The sequence below is a fragment of the Triticum urartu genome, chromosome 3A (genome assembly GCF_056163025.1).
Source record: "Triticum urartu cultivar PI428250 chromosome 3A, HENAU_Tu73, whole genome shotgun sequence".
Lineage (NCBI taxonomy): Eukaryota > Viridiplantae > Streptophyta > Magnoliopsida > Poales > Poaceae > Triticum > Triticum urartu.
This window is the reverse complement of record NC_141875.1, coordinates 568162390-568188402: the sequence shown is the minus strand read 5'-3', so window position 1 is coordinate 568188402 and position 26013 is coordinate 568162390.

The window sequence follows — 26013 nt, the reverse complement described above, 5'->3', positions numbered from 1 at the left end:
TTTATAGTCACCCAGTTACGTTGTGACGTTTGGCATACCCAAAGCACTCCTACGGTATCCGGGAGTTACACGATCTCATGGTCTAAGGAAAAGATACTTGACATTGGAAAACTCTAGCAAACGAACTATACGATCTTGTGCTATGTTTAGGATTGGGTCTTGTCCATCACATCATTCTCCTAATGATGTGATCTCGTTATCAATGACATCCAATGTCCATAGCCAGGAAACCATGACTATCTGTTGATCAACGAGCTAGTCAACTAGAGGCTCACTAGGGACATGTTGGTGTCTGTTATTCACACATGTATTACGATTTCCGGATAACACAATTATAGCATGAATAAAGACAATTATCATGAACAAGGAAATATAATAATAATGCTTTTATTATTGCCTCTAGGGCATATTTCCAACACCTCACTGGCCCAAACAAGTGTACATCATCGAAAAGACACTGAGCTCAAATTATATAACTTGAAAAAAGGAGATATACTCTGAACACTGGAAAATGGTGATGCCCTCATTTAGCCCACCAGTAGTTCGATACAATAAACAGTTCGAAACAACGATATATACAACATTCAAACACTGACTAGTGACTACTACTGACATAAACAGCAAGACATGATAGTTCATAAGAAGTCTTGCTACACCACCAAAACGCACCCATCTGCAGCGGTCAGACTCTCGTGATCCAGACGAGAATGACATTCTAAACAGAAGCAACTATTACATAGTAAGAGTGACATAGACAAGGATGACCAAATGACAAGGAATATGCATAACAAAAGAAAGAACTACCCATCCAGAACCAGCAGCAAAGACAACAAAGTCATTCGAAGAGATGATCCAACATAATTTGCAGCCCCGCTTTAGCGACCAGTGATCCGGAGACACCAGTACTCCACCCTTTCAATGCAACAGCCCAATTACCTATCAACCTGAAGGCTTGAACCACATCACTGCCTGTCGTAATTGAGACATCCAAGGATCAAAGTTAATTCGGATGCCTTTGTCATTCTCACCTTCTTTTGGCTGCAGGGTGTATCGTTGACAATCAGGGGAGTTTGCTCCCGAACTCCTAGGGCTCGCCGTGTAGACACAGTTTTCCATAGCAAACAGAGCCTCTCTGCCATCAAGGTCCTTGCCAATGGTGATCTCCTGGTTAATCGGATAATTGAGTCTGAGAAACATAGAGTGTGAACCAAGGCTGTTTACCCGCCTCCAACTAAAAAATCCTAAATGCCCCAACAAGCTGGTATCCTGCTCATAGACGTAACAACCACTGTCCGGATACTCACGTATTACACTGTGCTTGTATACAGTGGGGTTTTTGCAATATAACTATTTCGGCTCATGTGTCCGAATGATCATCAGTCTTTTGCCGTCGTCTGATCGAGCGAGGAACCAGTTGTGCTTCCCTGTTTTTGGCAAAGGTGGTGTGATTACAAAGGGCAGTAACTATAGGGACACTACATCATATCAAAAAGGACAGGCATTGTTAATGTAAGATCAGCATTGTTCAGAGTATGAGTAGGATAATGCAAGAAACAGCATTGATATGTCCATGTTGGAACTGGGAGGAAAATACAGGGAAATGTATACTGGGTTCGAAAATATAGAAGTGCCATGCATGGTTATACTCATGTTATCTCGCAATCGATTCTTCACGGGAAACTACCATGTCATGCATGTTATGTAATCATGTTGTGTCCTCACAAACAAATTCTTCAAGGTAACTAACAGACCATGCATTGTTATATACTCGTGTTCTATGGGCAAAACTTTTGTGAGGATATTATTCTAGCCATTGATTGCTGAAGGGCGAATATAGGTATGTACACATGGTAAGCATTGCAGGATTTCACTACTTCCAAATATAGAGTTCTCCATATGCACATTTACTTCCCTAATGTATGGTTAGATGAAACCAACAGTGTGGTGCATGTTTCTACATCATGAAAATGAGGAAACTAACATGGCCATTGATACACACTCATATTTAGTAGTAGTATATAGATTACTGTAAAATAAGGATAATATCCATATATTCCTAACCATTTGATTATTCAGGGTACAAAATGGCTGTAATGACATGGTCACAATCGCATGAATTAACTCATTCCAAATATAGCTGATTTACGGTGTCTCTAATACATTGCCATAGTTCTACTCAAATTCTGCTCAAACAGGGATATGCCAATCATCACAAAAATTTCAAATAGTCTCATGGTGTCATCATTAACATGAGACGGAAACAACTTACACGCGCCGTCCCAGCAATACATGGTGCCATCTGCTTTGTCGATCGCGTAGATGATGCCATTGTGTTCAATAGCATCACAGAAGTGTGTATCAGCTTTGACGATGATCCACTGCAAGCCGAGTTGTCTCTAGCTAAAGAAGGCACCGGCGTAAAGATAGGCGAATCCGCGGTCGAACAAGGCAATTAGCTTGAAGTCTGTGTAATTCGCATGTCGTGTGGGCACTTGGCAGATTACAATCTTCTACAAAACAAGGTCCGTCCAACTGACGTAGTAATCTAGATGACTTGGACTGCGATGGTAATACTCTATATAATCCAACGGAGGAAGGATAATCTCATGGCAGGTCTGGAAGTTCACGAGCACCAACTTTTTACTGTCTTCTCTGAAGGCAGCCATCCAGTGGGAGTTCATGCCGACCCAGTACATACCTGCCAAGAAGTTTTGGGCGATGGTGATCGGATCGATGTAGAGGGAAATGATGTACGACGACCCACTACATACCTGCAAAGAAGTTTCGGCTAATGGAGATCGAATTGAAGTCGAGGGGCATCATGCACGCCTCCGTATCATGGTGAGCCAATCTTGCAAGACCAGATAGCAGCAAGCAGGGTGTCTTTAAAAGCTTAGGCCTCGCTTCGACGATGGCCGTGTGCATGCCCCTCGAGCATGCAGCCAGCCGCAGGGCGCTCAACATATCCATACACGAACAACAGAGGTCGAGGATGTCACTGGGGAGATTGCTCCAATCGCGGCTCATATGGATGTTGCGCGGTTCGCGTTCGGCCATGGTGGAGTTCGGAAGGGGGCTTGATTTACGGGGGAGAGGGATGTCGGTGCTGGAGCAGCTAGCGAGGAAATAGTGGTACTGGGGGAGGCGAGTGAGGCGACGGTACACGGGGGCACAATGAGATGGAGATGGAGACAGAGACGGAGAATGTGATGGAGATGGAGTGGTGCTATGGGAGCGAAGAGGGAGACGAGGTGAGGCGCCAATGTGCTGTACAGTGGCGGTGACAGACTGCACAGTGCACAGGGTGAGGCTGACTTTGGTAACCCGAACACGCCTCCTGGACTAGTGTCAGGCGCAGGGTGTTGTCACTTCACTGTGAGGACCGGATGAATAGTATTTTGACCATCAAGTGTACCATAGTTGTATACTACTACTAGTAGTAGTAGTAGGAACATGAGTACTCCAGTATTGTATAGCGGAAATAGGTCTCCCGTGCTAGCATGCCTGTTCACTTCATCATTCAGGTATCATCCATATTGCGAGCAGAACCAAATTCTCGTGCATGCCCAATCAACGCCCTGCCGCGATGCATGCAGTGGTCGTTCTGGTGCATCAAGGACGGCATGCAGATCGTTCCACACTTGAGAAGAGGAAAATGGAAAGGTAGAACACGGCAGCAGAGGAAGAGAACGCTAGCTAACGAGGCTGGGAGGGAATCGAGCAGGAAGTTAATGCTCCACGCCTAAAGGTTTTGGGAAAACCTGATTTTCATAAGGTGACTTATACTCACCTAAACGGAGGAAGTATTCCTTAAACAGAGAATGTTGTGTCTCACACTCACGCGCTCAAAAAAAACTACGACACATTTTTTATCTGTTTGCATGCATAGGTCCCACCTATCAGGAAGGATGGACACGTACACGAACAGGTACGACTCATCAGTCTACCCGCATAGCCTTTTCATTTAGTCTACCTAGCCATCTAATCAACTGCCTGCACGCCACTTCTCCCATTTACTTCTCCATCGGGAACCGATTCTCCTCGGCTTCTTCACCTCCCCTTCGTCTTCATTTGCATCCAAACCCCGTACACATGCAAGCCGATCTCCACTCGCACCGAGCCTAACCTGTGAAACAGTGGGCAGGGGGAGAATTAGGAAATGGACACGGAAGTAGTCTTTAGAATGCATTTACTACGTGATCAAACTCATCTTACCTGCTCATCGGAGGAAATCCGAGTGCCCCTCAACGTCGGCATCTCAAGGGGCGTCAACTTGCAACTACGGCCACGCCGCGCTGGACAGACCCCCAAGGAAACATCCTCGTGCATTCCACGGAACATCAAGATGCATTTGTATGAGTAGTTTATCTTGTGAGAGAAAAGGATGAACGAGGGAAGGCCTCTAGAGATAGAGACGGACACTACTACTACCAATGTGCTGGCCCGTGCGTTGCAATGGATCCAAAGTAGCGGAATAATACTTGTTCACGTGCTTGAAATATAAACACTCTAGTTTTGATATACATGTGTCAGTAGACATGACAGCTTGTCCATGGAAGTTGAACCACGGCGACCATCACGTTTCTTGTTTCTACCACTGCCACACCCACACGCGATTCCCACGACGCCGCTCCAACCCACGGCACGACGTCCCCCGACATGGACATGGATCCTCTGACATGGCTATCACTGCCTTGCCCTGCCTTTCCTTCGCTGACAGGTGGGACCCACGCTTATGGGTCCCACATGTCAGTGACTGAATGGTAGGATTGTTCGTCTCAGGGGATCCTCATCCCCCCGACGTGCCCCTCATCCCTCTCGGCCCCACCGCTCCTCTGCCTTTGTGTGCATGACATGCGGGCCAGCTGAACTGCGGCGACCATCAACTTTCTACCACAGACACACCCGATTGGACGCGGTTTGCCTGCTCCGCTGCTGTGCTCTGTTCCGTACTCCCGCACCATCGAATTTTCATCCAGCGGCTGTGACACATTTCGTCCCGGGCATCAATCCTCAGCTGGATTACTTATGTACTCCCTCCGGTCCTTTTTACTCTGCACATTGGATTTGCTGAAAGTCAAACTTTGCTAAGTTTGACCAAATTTATATTAGAAATTATTAGAATCTATAATATCTAATAAATATAATATGAAAATATATTCCAAGATGAATCTAATGATATTGGTGTTGTTATGTGAATGTCTATAATTATTTATATAAACTTGGTCAAAGTTGGATGAGATTGACTTCAAACAAACCTAATATGCAGAGTAAAAAGGACCGGAGGGAGTACTACAGGTAGTACCCGCCGGTGTGGCCATCTACCCCTCGTAACGCCCCGACACCCAGCTATGGCACCCTCGCCACGGCCATGCCACCACCGGCCGGTTCATCTCGAACGAGTGAGTCGCGAACCACGCCACCACCATGAGAATGACATGTGGGCCAGCCGCATTTAAGGTCCGCATGTCATTGACTCATAGGTCGGGCACTAAGCCATTGAAGTTCGGTCTTGTGGGCCCCGAGAGGGAAATGTAACTCCTGCGGCAGGCCTTGTGGTGCTCCCGCAGTACGAGCTCATGCCAAAACTGGAATTTGTTTCTTACTACTACCAACTACTAGTACTAGTAAGGTACACATGCATTGCACGCATGAGATTCTGGTGGTTTGTGCATTATGCTTCTACATGTGGAGCTTTCTAGATTCTAACATGTGGCAAAATCTGGTGGAATGTAAGGTTAGGCAAGTTTGATTAACTTAGGTGAGTGTTTGGTTCAAGCCACACCTTAGGCAAGCCACACTAAGGCCCCACATGACATACACAGAAAAAATGTGGCAAGATTCCCTTAGGCTTGCCAACTTGTTTCTCTTGTTTTGAAGAGCTAATAACTTTGCCTAAGCTTAGTTGTGGCAAAGTTAGGGTCTGTTTGATTCAAAGGATTTTCATAGGATCTTTGAAGGATTAGAATCCTTAGGAATTTTTCCTACGTTGGTCATTTGATTCGTAGGATTGAATCATGTAGAATATTTTCCTAAGGATTCATTTGTACTACGTTTCATAGGAATTCTAACATGCACTCCAAACTCTTGAAAGAATCCTTTGTTTTTCATGTGACACAATCAAACAAACTCAAATCCTATAGGGATCCAATGAACATGCCATTCCAATCCTACTTTTTTCCTATTCATGTGTTTCTGCAATCCTATGAATCAAAGAGGCCCTTAGTCATGAATTAAGTTCAACCATGGAGTCTTCTAGATTATACATGTGGCAGAATCTGGTGGATGATATCCAATGGCCAGTAGTGCTCGGATTTGCCATCTTTGTACCGTCGGATTGGCTTCATCCAACGACCAACTTTCAAAGTTTTTCACACACTATATAGGGGGTATAGATATAGATGTGTCGGTCCGTTGCAATGGATCCAAAGTATATATATCTATTTAGTAGAGTGCACTCTAAACACATTATCTATTTATTTTTCTCTAACCTTCCGTAGCCATGCAACCAAGCCACATAAGCTTCATGGGTGCCCCCCACATCATATTATTCATACTACGTTGATTGAAAAAAAGATAAATCACCCAAAACAAGATCTTCCCCTTTTTTGTTCCTACAATGTTGTGCCGTGCACGTACCTACTAGTTGTATAGTGGTAGTACTAGTAATATAGTATTAGGAGTACAAACTTGGTACTAGTAGGAGTAGTACTAGTACGGAATGCTCCTACTCTATCAACGAGCACCGTCTGACACCAAATTTCTTGGCTTCCGTGCTACAGCTAGATCTTCCCCTCATTTCTGTTTTCCAACCCGACGGCGGGCGGGGTGTCGGTTTGCTCAACGGTGGTCCCACATGAAAGTGAAAATTCTAGGCAACACGCCTTCCCAAAGCTATGTGTCGTGCCGAACGGGCCGTGTTGTACTCCCGATTCTCGGGCGTGTGGGGGTGCGACGCGAACGCGGTAGGCCTTTTCCTTTTACCAGCAATGTGCCTGTGCGTTGCGACGGATCCAAAGTAGTAGAATAGTAGTATTTGTTCACAAACTTGAAAGAAATCACTATTGTTTTGATATACTCCTAATATATTACTCCCTCCGTACCTAAATATTTGTCTTTTTTGATATTTCAAATGGACTATCACATACGGATTATATAGACATATTCTAGTGTTTCTAGCAAGATGCCCGCGTGTTGCAGGAAGTTGATGGAAAAGGTAAGCACAACTTATAAATTGACGGATGGAGTACTAGTTACAGTGATGCATATAATTAAGCAAAGGGATCGCACATGTCGGTATTGACTGGAACGAGAATGCAACAGCACAATAAGAATTAAGGCCACGATGATGCGATCGCAGTGGTGGTTACAGAAGGCAAGAAGAAAGATGGATCCACGTACGTACGACCTCCTCCTCCTCAACTTAGTGCGTCGGGCCACCGAGCGGCAGCTAAGGAGCGGCGGCTTTTGTGGCGAGGTCGAGGTGCTTCTCAGCAAAGGCATCCAAGGCTTCCAGCCGGTTAAGGAAGGCCAACATCGTAGCGTCCTCACTGACCTTGTAGATACCTATGTACATGATTTCCGCGTACACGTGGATGTGTAGGTCGACGAATTCTTGCAGGGCGAGGCGCCTCGTGGTGAGAGCGACCTCCAGGTGGACATTCTTCATGGCGTCGGCGGACAGTCGCAGGGCCACCAGTGCTTGAAAGAGGTTCTGGCCATGGAGGCCGATTAGGGTGGCAGGCAATGAGGAGCCCGGGCGCGTGGGCTGGAGGAGTACGGTGATGTCATCCGCGAGCTTCTTGAGGACGGTGAACTTGTTGTTGGTGGCAACGATCATCGGGTCCAACTGAGAGTCGTAGTTGGCGTCGAAGGCAGCCATCCACCAGCCGGTCTCCAACACCGTCTGGAGACGATCCTCGGCGCCATGCCGCAGGCCGGCGTTGTGGACCATCTGGCACAGCCACTGACTGCTCACGAGCATCGCCGCCATGGGTCTGGAGTGAGCTCTTTTGCGCTTAGTGTAGGTGCTTAGGCAAATGCTTAGGTGCGTACGATGTGGTAGATGCATTGGAATGGAGGGGCGCCTTTATATGAGGGCCATGAGGGCAAACTGCGTTGCATTCACATCATGCAGCCTCTTTTCCCGGACCTCCTCCCATTACTTCCCTCATGCATTAATTGAAGGTGGATGCATTGGCCGTTCAACATATCGGGAACCGCCACTCCCTCCCTCGTCTGCATTAAAGCTGTATCGGGAGCTACGCCGCCCGCTGTCAAATCGAATACTCCCTCCGTCTAGGTGAGTATTAAGTCATCTTACGAAAACCAAATAGTAAACACATAGGCGTGGTGCATTAACTCTCACGTTGTTTCTTATTTTTTGACATAAATAGAGGAATCAACCAAGAAGAGATGTGGGGCTTGTATGCTTTTAATGACTTGAGACTATCAAACATGACATGCAGTGGTCAGTTCGTCGCACAAGAACAAATACAACCCACGTCAGCACACACGCATCTTATATAGCATCACATCCAATGGCTATAAAAGATGAATGATACCAAATTATATCTCATCTAGATGAGTTCTAGCAAAACTGTATTAGTAATACTTAGTACTCCTGCGCCATGTATCATATATTAGTATCATGTAGTACTTTATTTATTTATGAGGTATCCAGATGGCACTGCACCGCCAAGAAAAGAGGGTAACATCAAAATTATGGACTACTTTTTTGAGTATGTTGGTAAGGTCCGGTCATAGTCACTTGTTGAAATCTCTAAAAATACAAATACTCCCTTCATTCGGAAATACTTGTCACCAAAATGGATAAAAGGAAATGTATCTAGACGTATTTTAGTTTTAGATACATCTCTTTTATCCATTTTGATGACAAGTATTTTCGGACGGAGGGAGTAGAAAACAGAGTTGGTGATGATGGTGTGCGTGCCATCCTGCAATATAGGCCGTCAGATTTATATCTAACGGATAGGAAAGAAACTATGGCAATTTTGCAAAAATATACCCACACGTCTCTCCACGTTCGCAAATAAGGCCTTCCCTCGTTCAACCTTTTCTCTCACAAGATAAACTACTCATACAAATGCATCTTGATGTTCCGTGCAACGCACGGGCAGCTAGCTTATTTCTTTTTAAATGGTTGCTGCGATAATTGGGTTGAAGTGATATATTTTATGTCTGCCCCGAATGATTTCAGATTCACTAGTAGTAACAAAGAAAAGGTTGCCTTGTTAATTAACAGAAAACAGGGTGAAAACTATCACATGAGGTTGGTAAAAACAAGGCACACTGGGTTCAGCGTCATCGTCACTACAGCTGTGCGCGCGCGAGAAGTCTACATATCGAGGGGGCTACCGAGCGAGACACCGAGACACAATGTTTGAGAGAGAAACCAATTGACAGATTATGATCAGATCGAGTTGTCACCCTTCTATTGTCATTGTTGGGGGGAGGGGGAGGGAGAGAAAGACGTATCGAGAGTGTGCACGGTAGGCACAGAGGCACAACTAGCGAGTGTGTGTGTGTGTGTTTGAAAGAGGAGTAGATAGATTATTATCAAGATCGATGTGCCACCCTACTCCTTCGGTGTCGGGTAGTGTGTGTGTGTATGTTTGAGAGAGAAGCCAGTCGATAGATTAGTATCAAGATCGAGGTGTCACCCTACTCCTTCGGTGTTGGGAAGTGTGGGTGTGTGGGGGGCAGTGACACTCACATATCTCTACTCTTATAAAAAACAGAGTTGGTGATGATGGTGTTCCTGCCATCCTGCAATATAGGCCATCCGATTTATATCCGACGGACAGGAAGGAAACTATGGCAATTTTGCAAAAAGATACCCACACCCCTCTCCGCATTTGCAAATAAGGCATTCCCTCGTTCATCCTTTTCTCCCACAAGATAAACTTCTCATACAAATGCATCTTGATGTTCCGTGCAACGCATGGGCATCTTGCTAGTAGGGAGAAGGAGTTTGTGTGACACATATCTAGCTATATTAAGGGATAGGTAGATAGCATATGTGTGAGAGACATTATTATACTTTGAGACATTAGTGGCTCTGGGTGGGCGGGATTAAAGGGATGGGCGTGTTAGACATAGAGAGCGTGTGTGTTTCTGTGTGAGAGACTTGTAGGACGGGGTAGAAAGACGAATTTAACCCTGACGGAGGGAGAGAAATACACGAAGTGCACGTGTGTGATTCTGATGCCCACAGGGAAATGAGATATGTATGTGTGTGAGAGAGATTGCACAATTCATTCACGTATCACTATCTAGCGACCGTGGATGTGCATCGCTTGAACATAAGTCAATATCTACTTCGTATCGTGGCCAAAGGTATAATATCGAGTCAACGCTATAAAGATTGGACACTCACATATCACATTTTTTCTATTTAAATAAACCTTTTCAGTTGTGCATGCCAAAGTTACAGTGATGTTTCTTCAAACAACCAATGTAGCTATCATGTACATGCACCATTGTTACTCTTGCATTCAAATTCATTAGTCTTGGATGATTTAAGTTTCTATTTTGAAGTAATAGATGTAATATTCATATATGAATTCAACGGGTACGCAATCTATGAAATGGAGGCTATGTAATCATATGAGGTAACACTTTTAAGTAGCTGACTACAATATCCATTTCTTTTTGTGCGCCTCTACACTAACACGTCAATGCATTATGTTTAAAGTAAATAACCAATGGCACTAGATTATCTATTTACACGAGAAATACATAGGCTGAGCGTTTGATCCTTTTTTGTGAACGCGCCACTACACCCGTACGATTGGTCGCGGCCGTGTGAACGTCCAAGTTATTGGCGCATCATCCCGAGTTATTGTCTTTTTTTCTGGGGTGGACTTCACACCAGTTATTAAGTGCTGACGCGTGCCCCGTGTACACATTCTAGCATGACCTTCCCGCTAGCACGGTCCAAAATTAGTTGAAACTGGATACGAACGATCCCGCAGGCGGCAAAATCTCCCGCCTCCTTCTAAAATTTCTGCCACCTTAGTCTTTAGCATGCGAAATCCCCCTTTTGTCCTTGGTGCACGGAGACCAACAGTTACAATACCTCCCTCATCTACATGATAGGTCGGGGCTGCTTTGGTAACTTCCGGTTCCCCCACTACACGGCACCCCCATTTCCTCTCCCCCTCCCGCAAAAACGACTAACTCCACAGCACCAGAGCATCTTACATCACGCCGTCCGTACTTCATCGCCATTTCTCCCCTCCCCTCTCGAAACCCTAGACTGCTCATCCACCGGCGTACCATAGCCCATTCACTGCCAGCGGCGTCCACCTCGCCGGATCTGCTTCTCCGGCCGCATCTACCCCTCCCACCTTCCCTAGAAACAAGTAGACTGCTCATCCACCACTGTACCACAGCCCATTCAGTGCCGGCCTTGTCCATGGCGCCGGATCTGCTTCGCCAGTACTCTCATCAACCACCATGCATCTGCAGCGGCTCATTCGTACTCCCCACCGGAGATGCTTCGTCCACACCCCCGGAGCCGCCCCACTGATGCCCTCGTCGACGGCCTCTGATCCTCTTCGCCGACACCTTCCTCAACCCTACCGGAGCCGCTTCGCCAACACCTTCCTCAACCCTACCAGAGCCGCTTCGCCGACACCATCGTCAACCCTACCGGAGTAGCTTCGCCTATACCATTCTCAACCCTACCGGGGCCGCTTTGCCAACTCACAAGTCCATGACCTCAGATCCGCTTCCTCGCACCCTCATCCAACCTATCGGAGCAGCTTCTGACGCCCCGTCCACGGCCGCAGATCCGCATCGTCGACACCACCCTTAACCCAACCACTAGAGCAGCTTCTGACGCCCCGTCCACGGCCGCAGGTCCGCATCGTCGACACCATCCTTAACCCAACCACCGGAGCAGCTTCTGACGCCCCGTCCACGGCCGCAGATCCGCTTCGTCGACATCATCCTTAACCCAACCACCGGAGCAGCTTCACCTACGCCCTCGTCCACGGCCACAGATCTGCTTCGCCCACATCGTAGTCCACCCTACCGGAGCCGCTCCACAAACACCCTACTCGACGGTTCTAGATCTCCTTACCGGACCCCGACAGCTAGCGCAGCGTCATCACCCTCGATGTTTCTAACCTGATTCCCACCGTCCGGAGAGATGCCAAGCACCCGCCACGGCCTAGGTACTTGTCACCTTTAAACCCGTCCAGCATCACCTGGCCGATGTACTTCAAATATACTAACCGGTCGATGTTACCTGTTATGCAGCTGGCAAAAACTACAAGGACGATGTTTCTTCTCGATCTAATAGCTTGGCCAACCAAGATCCTGGACTGAGGCATTGCTATGATCTTGTAAGCACGTCTCTCTCTCTTGTATTGTTCTATGCCTGCCTGCGTGCTTTGCTAGGATTTTCGACCAGTAATCCCTATGTGCAGACAATGATTTCTATACTGGCTGCTAAATTAGATATGTAGATGTCATACATGATACTACCTCATACCTCCATTCCTAAATATAAGTCTTTCTAGAGATTCCACTATAGGCTACATACGGAGTAAAATGAGTGAATCTACACTCGAAAATGCATCTATATACATCTGTATGTGGTCCATACTGGAATCTCTACAAAGACATATATTTAGGAACAGGGGCAGTACATTACACAAAATCGTAGGTGGCATGTAGGAATTCCATTGCACTACATTAGCCTCCCTTAGAGTGCATGCTAGTCTAGCATACAGAGTCATGGCTAGTTTATGGTACGCACACAATCGTTAATTGGTGGTTTAAATATGCGCAAGGGATATGCAATGGTGTACCATGTAGAGATGTCTGAAATTAGCCGTGTCAACTTGCAGATAGGGTTACACAATGAAAAAGTATAAGATGTATGTGGCAATTTCATGGAACATCGCAAAAAAAAAGGAGAGGCAGCGGTGAGCCTATACAGTGTGATATGGTACGTCACTCCTCCATTGCAATCATCGTGACATGTTATTTGTATGCCAGTTCTATTAGCCAAGTTTCTTAGGGACAAAGTTATCCTAAGAAAATAAGCACCTGTGAATATAAGCTCCATGTAATAAGCCAACTAGTTATTTTCATTGCGTTTTCAGCTTATCTTTGGTATGATTAGTGGAAAGTCTAGATTGCATTATATTTTTTTCATTTTGCTGCCCATATGGAAATTAATTTGACTTGCAAACATCACAAATTGAACCTAGTGTAGTAATTAATATGATAGGAAAACAAACCATCACTATTTGCTCAAAATGCAAATACAAAGATACCATCTACTTGGCACAATCTAATTTGGTCAATGTTTTCCATAGAGATCCCATTGCCTAATTTAAACGAAGAACACATGACGCACATTTAAATGAAGAACAATTATTTATTGAAATTTGATGGTCCAAGTGGCTGGTTATTATCGTATAGCAGCACCACCTGAAAGCATCATATAGCAGCAGTAGCAGCTCATAGCAACTCATCATACAGCAGCAGCAGTCTGCAATTCATCATATACCAGCGGCAGCTCATAGCAATTCATCATATAGCAGCAGCAGCTTGTAGCAACTCATCATATAGCAGCAGCAGCAGCTCATAGCAATTCATCATATAGCAGCAGCAGCTCATATCAACTCATCATACAGCAGCGGCAGCTCATAGCAATTCATCATATAGTAGCAGCAGGAGCAGCTCATAGCAATGCATCATATAGCAGCAGCAGAAGCAGCTCATAGCAATTCATCGTATAGTGGATCAGAATGAAAATTTGGCAAAAAATCAGAGGAGATCCTCACCTTGTTGGATGAGCTCATCCTTCAACAGCACCTCAAGGCCATGGCCTGGGAGGAGGGGAGGGGGAATAAGGTGCCTTCTGCCGCAGTGTGGCATCATCCGTAGTTGTGCAGCGCCCGCCGGAGTAGTGCGTTGGACGAACCACAGTGGAGCAGCTGCTGGAGACCATGAGAATGAGGGGCGGCGCCAGAGGGAGGAGCAACCAGGGAAATTTTCCCCTACCCGCCGGCCATGTAGCCTAGCTGGACATAGCATCGTCGAGGACCAGGCCAGATGGGACCAGTGGCGATGGCTCGCTGGAGGAACCCTAGTGCTGCAGGCAGGGGGTCGAGGTAGAGGGAAAGGGGAGAGGAGATACAAGCAGGCAGGGCAATGAATGCTTGCGTGTTTGTTTTTACTTAAGGGTCAGGTGTGACACAGGCGTCAGCAGTTGCATTTTGAGTGTAATATAGGCAGACAACAGAGTCATTTCACTATTCCCCTTCCCTTCAATTTTTAGTGAGGTTCTACCCGAAACACCCCCCTCCAAAGCAAAATTAGTTAAGCCCAAGCCCATAACTCAAAAATGACTTCTTTACATTGTAAGTGCATCTAGCGCCACCCCTAGTTGGTTTTGGAGTATTGACGACAAACCTAGCTGAGGGACTAATGTGTTTGTGAGAATTGCAAGATAACACAGGTAGAAGTCCCTCATTGATTCGGTTTTCCTACCAGAGATGACCCCTAAAAATGTATGAAGACATTGAAGTCAAAGGTGGTATGTGAAGACATTCACATTGAAGACTATGACAAGAGAAGACATCGCATGAAGACTATGGAGCGCGAAGACTTAGATTTTTCGTAGTTTTTTTTCTTCTTTGTTGAGTCATAGGAACCACCGTACTATTAAGTGGGGTCCAAGAGAACCAGTCAGAATGACTGAAGTGATGCTTAACCAAAATCCTATGTCTTTGAGTGAAGACTATGAGAGTGAATCTTGCCCAGAGTTGGACAAGTCAGCTTTGCTTGTAGCCCAAGTAAAGTTGCCGTGTGTGTTTGAAATCTGACCGTTGGGACACGTGTCAGTTCCTTAGTGACCCAGGGTCATTTCGGACAAATCAGGTCGGGTTGCCTAGTGGCTATAAATAGCCCACCCCCTACAACCATAAACGGTTGGCTGCTCAGAGTTAAAGTATGGCTTTAGTCGTTTGAGAGCAACCCACCTCGAAGCCTTTGAGAGAGAATTCCTTGAGAGGATAAAGCCCTAACCACCCAGAGCCAAAGAGTGTTAGGCATCACTTAAGTCTTCATGTCTGTGTGATCTGAAGACTTATTACACTTGAGGACTGTGAATCCTCCAGCCGGTTAGGCGTCGCGTTCTGAGCATCCAAGAGTCATTGTGGATCGCCTGTGAAGGTTTGGAAGTCTACCTTGAAGACTTACCAGAGTGATTGGGCAAGGACTGGGTGTCCTTAGCTCAAGGGGAATAAGGTGAAGACGAGGTCTTCTGAGTTGAATCTCAGCCTCCCTAACCAGACGTATAGTTGTCACAGCAACTGGAACTGGTCCAACAAATCATTGCCTTCAATGAGTCACTGGTTTCATCCTTCCCTTCCCTTTAACTGTTGGTTCTTGTGAAGTAATTGTACGATAGCATCACCATTCGACTTCACTAAGTGATTACGCTTACTGATTGGCTTCACAATATCTTCCTACCTGATCCTTACTGCCTAGCAGCTATTAGTCATTGTGCTTTCACTTCATTGAATACGTGACTATGGTTTGCCTAGTGTAGTCTACCTTCCGCTGCATGGTAATAGGTTTATTTCTATCATTTGTCTTTGAAACTTACATGTTTTGAAGACTTTCATAAAAATCGCCTATTCACCCCCCCTCTAGTCGATCACTAGCACTTTCAATTGGTATCAGAGCAAGGTACTCCCTTGTTCTATGTGATTCGGTTTAACCACCTGGAGTTTTAGCTATGTCGACTGCAGGGATAATTAAAGTCTCCGCTGCGTGCCCCATCTTCGATGGAACTGAATATCCCTACTGGAAGAATAAGATGCGCATGCATCTTGAAGCCATTGATGTCGACCTATGGTATGTCGTCAAGAACGGCGTTCCCAAGGCTGGAGAAGGTGTCATTGCCACTGATGTCAAGAAGTTCGTTCAACTGGACTCTACTGCCAAGAATATCATCTGTGGTCATCTGACCAAAGGACAGTATGGTCGTGTGAGTGCTTTGGAAACATCTAAGCTAGTCTGGGACTGGCTATCCAAGGTCAACGAAGGCGTCTCAACCCAGAGAGATCAGAGAATCAGTGTCCTTAGCAACCTCTTCAACAGCTTCAAGAGAAATGACAATGAGAATGTCCAGCTCACGTTTGATCGACTCACTGACATCACAAATGAGCTTCAAGCCCTCGGCGCTACTGAGATCACCAAGCATGAAGTCGTCAAGACACTCCTGAGATCACTTGACAGTTCGTTTGACACCCTAGCCCTGATGATTCAAGAACGTCCTGATTTCAAGACACTCGATCCGTCTGACATACTTGAGAGGCTCAACACACACGAGTTTCAGCTTTCTAAGAAAAGAGACATCTACGGTCCCAACTATGGGCGAACTCGTGCCTTGAAGGCAAAGGCTGTCTCCTCATCTGAAGAAGAATCTGACAACAGTTCTGATGATCCTGAAGACATTGGAAGGGAGCTTGCTATGCTTGTGAAGAAGTTCCAAAAATTCACCAAGAAGAAAGGCCTCACAAAGTCTTCACGATCAAGCTCAAGGAATGATGAAGCTTCTGCTCATGACTACAAGAAGAGAACATGTCACAAGTGCAAGAAACCGGGCCACTACATCTCTGAGTGTCCATAGTGGGACAATGAGAACAAGAAGAAGAAGAAGAAGAAGAAGAAGAGCAAGGAGTATGACTCTGACGACAAGAAGAAGAAGAAATACTCAAAATCTTCTTCCAAGTCTTCCTCCAAGTCTTCATCACACAAGAAGAGCTCATCTGGCAAGGCACATGCGTTTGTTGGCAAGGAAATGGACTCTGAGGAGGAGTCCGCTTCTGAGGAGGCGGAGGTGGAGTCTGAGGAGGATTCCGATTCTGGCGTTGCAAGTCTGGCTACAGCATACGTTGCCAAGTCCATCTTCAACACCGAAGACAATGACTTCATCACCAACACCGATGCAAATGACAAGGACTACTCCGCTCCTTCCTACTGCTTCATGGCACGCGGTGCCAAGGTAAACACACGCACTACTCACTATCAAACATCTAGTGACGATGACTCTAATTGTGGTTCCAAACCCAGCTACAAAACACTTGCTAAAATTGCAACTGAATAACAGAAAGCTATGGAACACATTCAAAAACTGTTAGACAAAAGCGATGATCTGTTAGACGCTAAAATGACTCGATCTCAGTCCTTAATTGAAGACATAAAAAATCTTCATGTTAAGTATGAGGAACTTGAAAGTCGTCATGAAACGCTCTCAACAACTCATGAAAGGCTTTCCTATGATTATTTTCAAAGGAAGCAAGATCTTGAGAAATTGAGAGCGGCTCATGAAGATCTTCAAAAGGAAAACGAGTCACTTCACGCCGAACAGATCAATTCAGCTCAGGAAGGATTTGAACCACCATGTCTTAAATGCATTGAGCGTGATAACGCTACTTCTGTTGCTGAATGTTCTACTGCTGCTACTGTTGCAATATCTTCAACTGTTGATGTGGTAACTAACCCCTCTGCTGAGGATACCACTGCTATTGCTGATGAGAATGCTAGGTTGAAGACACTGCTTGAAACAGGGATGTACAAAAGTCTCAAAGGGCATCAGACACTATGTGATGTCCTCAAAAGGCAGATCCTGAACCGAAACCCTAGGAAAGAGGGTGTTGGGTTCGAAAGGAAAATGAATGCTGATGGCTCTTACTGGAAACCTGAGCAGTACCCCAAAACCACATGGGTTGCTGCAAAGGAACCTTCAGCAGATCCATCCACCCTATCTGGCTTCACTTGTGCTAACCCCATTGTTATTGATGAATCCTTTGATGCAAACTATAAACTGTTTAAGAATCAGAATGGTGAAGTGTTTGCCAGGTATATTGGTACTAACTGCAGGAATGGACCGCTTATGAAGAAGATTTGGGTGCCGAAAAGGTGTTTGGAGAATCTCCTATGAATGTCATCATGACACCACAAGTGAAGAAGACAAACCCCAGACCACAGGCTTCATGCGGTCCGAAGGCTTCATACAGACAGAGGACTCACCTGAGTCACACTAACGCAAATGTTTTGCAGGGAAGCCATACTCAGGCCTATGAATATGAGCGCGGTCCATCAAACCGCCATGTTCATAAGACCAAGAACTATTTTGCTTATTCTTATGAGTACTATTGTCCACCTGCAAGACTTTTTGCTAGGGCTCCAAAGCCAAAGTTCTCAGATGCTGCACTTAGACTTATTGCTTCGAAGCCACCCCTGAAGATGTGGGTGGCTAAGAAAGCTTAACTCTCTTTTGCAGGGAAAGGTCTCCAGCCGAAAACCAAAATCGTCTGACACTATTGCTGGGGGCCTTAAACATCTTGTAGGGCGCAAGATCAAATGCCCAAATGGTCTTATTATGTACTTTGTTCCTAAATCGCTTGCAACTTGCCCTATCAGTCCTAATCTCGATCTAAGCTTTAATAATCCACTGGTTCGTCAAATGTTTTTGCTTCACAATTCTCTTCATGAAGCCTATCCCCCTAACTGCACTGTAGGGTACGACACCAGCTGCTTCAGAATGGATTATTGATAGTGGGTGTACAAATCACATGACTGGCAAGCGAAGCCTTCTCATGGACTCAACTTTATGTCCATCTGACAAAAGTTACATCACATTTGCTGACACTGGTAAAAGCAAGGTATTGGGTCTAGGTAGAGTTGCAATCTCAAAGGATCAACACATGGATAAAGTCATGCTTGTTGAATCCCTTGGTTTCAACTTAATGTCTGTCTCAATGCTTTGCGATTTAAACATGATTGTGATGTTTGGAAAATATCGTTGCCTTGTACTAATGGAATCTGACAAGTCCCTAGTGTTTGAAGGGTATCGGAAAGATGATTTGTACATGGTAGATTTCTCAGCAGGACCACAACTTGCAGTATGTCTTCTAGCAAAAGCTTCTGAATGCTGGCTATGGCATCAAAGGCTAGGGCATGCTGGCATGAGGAACCTCCACACCCTTGCAAGGAAGAAGCATGTCATAGGCATCGAGGGCATCAAGTTCAAGAAGGATCACTTATGCGGTGCCTGTGAAGCAGGAAAGATGACGAGGGCCAAGCATCCCTCGAAGACAATCATGACAACAACTCAACCCTTCGAACTGCTACACATGGATCTTTTCGGTCCCACTCATTACTCAACTCTTACTACTGCTGCTTGTCTCTATGACTTTGTCATTGTTGATGATTATTCAAGATATACTTGGGTGCATATAATCCTTTACAAGACTGAAGTGCAGGATGTCTTCAAACGCTTCGCCAATCGAGCAATGAACAACTATGGCGCCAAGATAAAGCACATCAGAAGTGACAATGGCACTAAATTCAAGAACACTTGCCTAGATACATATATTGATACTTTGGGCATCACACATGAATTCTTAGCTCCGTACACGCCACAGCAGAATGGCATCGTCGAATGCAAGAACAGAACACTTATTGAGATGGCTCGGATGATGCTTGATGAATACAAGACTCCAAGAAAATTCTGGCCTGAAGCCATTAACACCGCATGCCATATCATCAACCGTGTTTATCTTCACAAGCTTCTGAACAAGACATCCTATGAGCTCCTTACTGGCAAGAAGCCAAATGTCAGTTACTTCAGAGTATTTGGCACCAGGTGCTGGATCAAGGATCCACATCACACTTCAAAATTTGCACCAAAAGCACATGAGGGTTTTATGCTTGGATATGGAAAGGATTTGCACTCCTACAGAGTCTTCAATCTCTTTCATTATAAAGTGGTTGAAACAATGGATGTGCGGTTCGATGAGACTAACGGCTCACAAAGAGAGCACCTGCCAAATGTGCTAGATGAAGTTCCATCCAGTGAATCAATCAAACTTATGGGAACTAGAGAAATCATACCTTATGAAGCTCAACCTGAAGAGGAACTTATCATCTCCGCACCTGATCAACCTGAAGACAATGCTCAGCCTGAAGACAATCCCTCTAACAATGACAATGATCAGCAAGAGCAAAATCTTCGTCCTGTACATCCTCATGTTGCAAATGAAGTGCAGATTGAGAGAATAATTGATAGCATCAATGCACCAGGTCCACTCACTCGCTCAAGGGCAACACGGCTAGCAAATTTCTGTGGGCACTTCGCATTTGTCTCAATAACTGAACCCAAGAAAGTTGAAGAAGCCTTCATGGAACCTGAATGGATTCAAGCTATGCAAGAAGAGCTTCAACAGTTTGAGCTGAATAATGTATGGGAACTGGTTAAGTGTCCTGATCCTCGGAAGCACAATATAATAGGCACCAAATGGATATATCGCAACAAGCAAGACGAGCATGGTCAAGTTGTCAGAAACAAAGCTCGTCTCGTTGCTCAAGGATACACTCAAGTTGAAGGGATTGACTTCGATGAAACATTTGCTCATGTGGCTAGACTTGAAGCCATACGCATACTGCTGGCCTATGCAAATCATCATAACATACTTCTATATCAAATGGATGTGAAGAGTGCTTTTCTCAATGGCAAGATTGAAGAAGAAGTGTATGTTGCACAACCGCCTGGCTTTGAAGATCCAAAACATCCTGACATGGTGTACAAGCTCAACAAGGCACTGTATGGCCTCAAACAAGCTCCTCGGGCTTGGTATGACACACTCAAAGACTTCCTGAAGAGCAAAGGCTTCAAATCTGGTTCCCTCGACCCCACTCTCTTCACGAAGACATATGATGGTGAACTGTTTGTGTGCCAAATATATGTGGATGACATTATCTTCGGCTGCACCAATCAGAAATACAGTGAAGAGTTTGGATATATGATGCAAGAGCAATATCAGATGTCCATGATGGGTGAGCTGAAGTTCTTCCTTGTTCTTCAAATAGGTCAGCAACGCAACGGCATCTTTATATCTCAAGAGAAGTATCTCAAAGATTGCCTGAAGAAGTTTGGTATGCAAGACTGCAAAGGCTTCACGACGCCAATGCCAGCCAAACATCATCTGGGTCCCGACGACAATGGTAAAGAGTTCGATCAAAAGGTATACCGCTCCATGATTGGTTCTTTACTTTATCTATGTGCATCTAGGCCAGATATTATGCTTAGTGTTTGCATGTGTGCTCGATTCCAAGCGGCACCAAAGGAATCGCATCACTTAGCTGTGAAGCGAATTCTTCGATATTTGGCTTACACCCCAACTCTAGGATTATGGTATCCAAAGGGCTCAGAGTTTGATCTGGTTGGATTCTCGGATGCTGATTATGCTGGTGACAAGGTGGATCGCAAGTCTACATCAGGCACATGTCATTTTCTGGGACGATCACTTGTATGTTGGTCTTCAAAGAAGCAGAACTATGTATCTCTCTCCACTGCTGAATCTGAATACATTGCTGCTGGATCTTGCTGCGCTTAGCTTCTGTGGATGAAGCAAACACTCAAAGACTATGGCATTCATCTGAAGCAAGTGCCACTCTACTGCGACAACGAAAGCGCCATCAAGATTGCCAACAACCCAGTTCAGCACTCGAAGACAAAGCACATTGAAATTCGTCATCACTTTCTTAGAGATCATGTTGTGAAGGAAGATATTGATATCATACACGTCAACATTGAAGAGCAATTGGCAGATATCTTCACCAAGCCCTTGGATGAGAAGATATTTTGCAAGTTACGGTGTGAGCTAAATATCTTGGAATCCTCAAATGTCCTGTGATCAGGCACACATCCTAACACTTATGCATATTGATGACTTAGATCTGCAACACACGAAGTATAGTATATCTTCAATCAATGAAGACATACATTCTAAGTGTGAATACATTAATGTGGAATTTGACTTCGGAGCGCCACGATAATTGTGCGCCGTGTCTGGGTCTAATACTTCCTATAAGGTGGGTAATGCCACCACCAAATTTGTCTGTTTGAAGTGTTTTACCCATGGCGTTAAATTTGCTATGTCTTCACATTTTGTTTGTCTTCATTCTCAACTTGTCCTCATGATTATGTTCACTATGGTGGTTTGATTGACTCTGTCACATATATATATATACATATATATACTAGTGTTCTGTCCTCTACAACATTCACTTATAGCTATGTCTTCTTGTTGAATCTTTTGAACTAAGTGAATGTGATCGGACCCTAACCTCTCTATGCTTTCTATCTCAAACTCTATCTCTCCAAATCATATGCATTCTCTTGAAACTGTCGAATGTCTTCTCTGCGTCCTTGTCAGCAGAAGATACAGAGACAAACATTAAGTCTGTTTTCAATGCTAATTCCTTCACATGAAACCCGGAGAAGTAGGACCGACCACCCGACAATCCAGGCGTGCGTGGGAACATGGAACAACCTCCGCTATGTTGCATGATGGCCACGTGTCCTTCAGATGTGAAGCGCCAGGGGCATCTGTGTAATAACACCGTGTCGTCCCTGTCCCTATAAATACACGCCTCACAACAGTCATTATCCTTTCTTCCACTTGCACGAACGCTAGCACCACCGCTAGCCCTCGACGACGCCGGCGACGAAGCGCTTAGCTGCCGCGACCTCTCCGACGCCGTCTTCACGCCGGCCGCGGACATCGTCTTCTCCTCCGTCGCCGTAGGTGTCCTCCGTCGCCAAGTTAGGGCACGGACGATCGAACTGCTCGGCCTCCTCTTCCACTCCGTCTAGCAGTTCTTCATGTGGTAAATAAAACTTCCTTTTTACGGCCCCATTGATCCTATAGATTCATCACTTTCTACCACAAGAAGTTTCTATTCACACAAGTTGGATCTATTTCATACTGCATCTCATAATATGCCTAGTATGTTCACTTGTGCTTCACAAAGTAGTTAGATTCCTCACTTGTATTGATCCATGGATTCGTACAAATCTGGAACCAACTCTTTATCTATGAGTGAATGTCTTCGCACGATGAGGTCAATGTCTTCTAAACTGATTTATCTTCAAAATCTTCTGAGAATGCATATGACCTCCTCCCCTTCCCTCGCACCTTAATGCTATCACAGGTACATGTCCGTGGGAGAATCCCTTGGTTCTCATAGTCTGCATTCATTTGCAGAATTCTTACAGCATCACATTAACTCTCCCGAAGCCAGTTCCTGTTTGTCCAGCAAGCGAAAACCTTTGAAGCCTTTGAACGTGTTGAAGCCATTCAGTTTGAAGTTCATGGCTGCAGAGAAATCAGTAAGGAAGGGTGGCAGACAGCATCATGGGGGAACATCAAGAGATTTGCCTGATGACCTCTCAGAGCTTTACAAGACAGATCCTGAAGAGGATTACAATCAGCGCAAGACCCGAATCCAATGGATTCGAAGATATTGGGCAGAAAAATGGTTCAAATACCGGTTTGTGACCCAGGAATATGCTGAGAAAAATGCCATCAAGCGACCTTGGGGAGACATCCTATACAAAAATCTTCAACCCAGGTCCAGAGACGAAGCCATTGAACAAGGCTTCTATCCCTGCATGGTCCGTGGACCACGGCCTGCGGATGCACACCCATCGTCATTGCTATGGTGTCGTGACGACAATCTGTTCAAACGCAACTTCCAGTTTGCCAAGAATTCGGCGAAGCGGAACAAGAAGTCATTGGGACTAGACTTCAACCCTGGTCCCTCTGCTCCCCGTGCCGATGGCACCCGCGAAGCTGAACCCAATCTTGCTGGGCCCTTCTACAACCTGGAAGGTCTCATCACTCATATCATGGTTCAAGGGACGGCCGTGGATGAGCCTGTAGATGACACTGAATCTGATGAAGCGCCTGCACCACCGAAGCCACAGAAACAGAAGAAGCCTAAAGCTTCAATGCCTGCCTCAGCACCAAAAATCTCACGGGCGAAGCCACTAGCTACTGCACCTCCTAAAGACAGTGTGTAGTCTGAAGATTTGTCACGCATCTCCAAGCCCTCGAAAGTCAAGATGCCTCTGCAACACATCAGCCAAGAACTGACTGTTGCTACTATTTTGCGCAACGACGCTATTGATCTGTCCAGCGATGAAGATCTTGCAGATGATGCTCTTGAGCAACTGATCAAGAGCAAAGAAGAAGCAGAAATCTTCAATGATTTGCCTCTCTTTGATGTGGTAATCATCCATAACTTCATTGATGAGTGGTTTGACACGCCCAACCTCAACTTTGAAGATCTGCAACTTCCGATTGGCCTCAGTGTCGCCTTCCATGGCGCCATTGCTTCAGAGCTAGCTCTAGCTCAGCGCATCGTTGAACAGAAGCAAAAGATCAACTTTGAGAAAGCTCAGTTTAAGAAGCATATGGCCAAGCTCAGCGTGCAAGAGGTCAAGAACTTCAAGATCATGATGCACGAGCTCAAAGAAGCCTTTCTCAAGAAGCGTGAAGAAGCTCAAGGTTCTTGTGAGCGCATGAAGAGCCTGGCTGACAAGTGTGTGCAAGGCTACAACAAGGCTGAGAAGCGCAAGGCCCTTGGGCGTCCTGGCATCGATCCCAGGATGGCTGCAAAGAAGAAGAAGAAGAAGCCCGCTGTGGCCAAACCCGACGCACCAAGGCAGGAAGCACATCCCATTGTCTTCCCAGCCAGCATGACTGGCTCGAAGCCAAAGGTCAGGTCAACCGCTTCAGAACTAAAGAAGACGAGGACTGCTGAGGCTGAAGCCAGAAAGAGGAAACATCCTGAAGCCTCTGATGCTGCTCCCTCCAAGAAGAAGCGCAAGACCAAGAAGGATCAGGCTGCTCCCACAGAGCCCTTAGTTGTTGAACCTATCTCAATGGTTCGCCCTACATCTACACACCAAGAGCGCCAACTGATTGTCCATGAGCCTGCTTCCACAGAGGCTCATACAGCTAGAGACATTCCAACAGTTGATCCCACCGCTGCTGAAGACATTGGTCACCATGACAATGTTGAAGATGATGTAGTTCTTCCTCAGATCGAGCACCAATAGGTATCATCGTCTGTGCTTACGCACAGCGAACTCATCAGCATTGGTCGTCCTCTGACGCCAATTGCTCAGGATGCATCATGGGCTGATCACCCACAACAACAAGTCACACCACCCCGGAAAGAAGAAGAAGACGACTTTGAGGACCAGCCAACTCCATCTCCAAAGGCGTCGCCAGCGTTCCGTAGGCTTCGCAAAGGATCAAGGTCTCAAGTCCCTCCTTCCAGCATTCCAGAAGGAGAAGTGCCTCACCAATGTGCTGCACGTCAAGTGTTTCCAGATGCCACTCCTACTGTAACTGAATCCGAAGCCAAACTGGCTGAAGATGTTCCGGCTGCATCAGCCGATGAAGAAGAAACCCCAAGAGTTGCTACACCCCCATCTCACCAAGAAGTTGTTCTTGAGGAGAACGTGTCTGTGCCCGACCCTCCAGCTCATCAAGTGGAGGTTGAGAATCTTGAGGCTGCCACCACCAAAACAAATGAAGCTAATGACGTTGTCATGGCTGAAGCAAATGTGGAGCCTGCACCAACCAATGAGCCAGAAGTCAGTGAAACAAATGATGCTACTGCTCCTGTTCCTGCGCCTGCTATTGGTCCTCAGTTTGACTATCATGTTGAGCACAGGCCTCGGGTACAGAAGCCAATGCCAAGGTTGCCCAGGTTTCCAGGTCCTGCATCAGCACCTGGATCCTTTAATGTCAACGGCTTCAAAGCAGACAACACTTTCTTCAATAGCTCCAAGAACCCCTACTCAAGGGAAAGAATATCTTCTGATCGGTTTTGGAGCTATCCGCAGCGAAGTTATTACTCATGCATTCTGTACAATCAAGGTCGCATCTTCCCTCATATGCGTCTTGACACCGAAGCAATAAATGGTCTGCCCTGCTTGGAAGAAGCTCTGGATTGCTTCAAAGAGGTTGGATTGTTGCCTTTCGTCACTGACCAAGAGCACTGGAACAAAGAGTTGCTGCTCCTATGCCACTCTTCACATTTGTGGCTACAACAGAGATCCGAAGACTTGGGTCCTTGAGTGGATGACCGAAAATG